Source organism: Euprymna scolopes, chromosome 16 (genome assembly GCF_053919585.1).
Source record: "Euprymna scolopes isolate OS-2025 chromosome 16, ASM5391958v1, whole genome shotgun sequence".
NCBI lineage: Eukaryota > Metazoa > Mollusca > Cephalopoda > Sepiida > Sepiolidae > Euprymna > Euprymna scolopes.
Window position 1 is genome coordinate 3125549 of NC_136497.1, and position 1997 is coordinate 3127545.

At 27.4% G+C, this 1997-nt stretch overlaps 1 pseudogene; it reads left to right on the forward strand.

Annotated features, from left to right (window-relative positions):
* The first annotated feature begins 746 nt into the window (after positions 1 to 746).
* Positions 747 to 866, forward strand: LOC145296344 (5S ribosomal RNA; annotated as a pseudogene).
* The last annotated feature ends 1131 nt before the right edge of the window (positions 867 to 1997 follow it).

Here is a 1997-nt window from a genome sequence, read left to right on the forward strand (position 1 = left end):
TAATTAAACACTCAATCTTTTATAAATAGACAATACAAAAAACGCTCATTTTATGATACGACAACGTAACAAGTAGAGCCAAATATGTTTATTTAATTACTACCTCAAGTGTATTAATTTAATTCATTACAAATTGTTTCAATAGACAGCAGAAAAATTATCCGTCCATATCGTCAGATGAGTCAAGTTAAAATAAAAATTAAAAAGGAAGATGTCTTGTTTTGTGATTACATATCGATATTAAAAAACCAAGAGGACGGAACGAAGGGAGAGAGGGGGAAAAGGAAAGGGGGAATAGAAAAGATAAAGGAAATAATTAAAAAAAAAATTAAAAGTTTGTAAAATTATAAAGATGAGACAAGGCAAGAGAGGGGGAAGAAGAAAGGAAACGAACATAATGGAATGCATAATTGAGCATGTCAAAAAAATTATTAGATTCTGGATATTGGCCTGCAAATGTCACAAAGCCGAAGCCGGAGTAAAAAGTCAGCAATCGCCTACGACGACGATGTAGAGGTGCAAAAAAAGAGCTAAGATGCGTCCAGTTCAATGGGTAAACAGACGCGTCCAATATAGCTTATATAAAATCTCATTGGGTAGCAAATCAGTTGTATATTCTGCTGGATAGATTTTAGAATTGAAGTCGACTTTAGGAAAAAAAGGAAAATAAATAAAAAATTAATAAAAAAAGAATAAACAGGTTGTTTGGAAAAAATATTAATAAAGTAGGTGCCATAAAACGGTGTTTATACGGCATAATCACGTTTACACACCGGTTCCAGTCAAGATCACCGAAGTTAAGCAACGTTGAGCCTGGTTATTACTAAAATTGGTGACTAATTTGGGAAGTCCAGGTGCTGTATGTAAGAGGACGTCGACACCTCCCTGAAAAAAAGTTGCAAAAACCTAACGTCGTCATCTCCCCTAACATGCGACTGAGGACCGCTTGTAAATTTCATACTCGCATGAAACTTCCTCCTTCGAAGGAAGCCGGTTAAACCCTGACTAGGGTTGGTGATGACTGAACACATAAAACTGGGTTGAGTTTGTCTATAAATTAAAAGGTTGCGACAATGGTTGGAAATAAGTGTGTTAGATTACAGGGTAGTTTTAAAATAGATAAATGGATGAATTTTGAAGCGTGTTGAATTTCTAGGAAAGTAGAATTTTGTTGTAGTTTCGAATATTTAAAGTTTAAACTACCTTAGTTTAATAATTATATTTTACACGTTTGGAGTTATTAATGGAGAATATTACGCATCGATATAGGAGAAGATTTATCAAAACATAATTTGATAAACATTTATTGTAGAAAAATTTATTAAATTATATAATATGACGAACATTGATTGTAGAAATATTCATGAAAATATAATTGGACAAACATTTATTGTATAAAAATTTATCAAAATATAATTGGACAAAAATTTATTGTATAAAGATTTGTCTAAATATAATTAGACCAACATTTATTGAAAAAAGGAATCAAAATATAATTAGACAAACATTTATTGTATAAAAATTTATCAAAATATAATTGGACAAACATTTATTGTATAAAAATTTATCAAAATATAATTGGACAAACATTTATTGTATAAAGATTTGTCTAAATATTATTAGACCAACATTTATTTAAAAAAGGAATCAAAATATAATTAGACAAACATTTATTGTATAAAAATTTATCAAAATATAATTGGACAAACATTTATTGTATAAAGATTTGTCTAAATATAATTAGACCAACATTTATTTAAAAAAGGAATCAAAATATAATTAGACAAACATTTATTGTATAAAAATTTATCAAAATATAATTGGACAAAAATTTATTGTATAAATGTTTGTCTAAATATTATTAGACCAACATTTATTGAAAAAAGGAATCAAAATATAATTAGAAAAACATTTATTGTATAAAAATTTATCAAAGTATAATTGAACAAATATTTATCGTATAAATATTTATAGAAAATATAATTAGACAAATATTT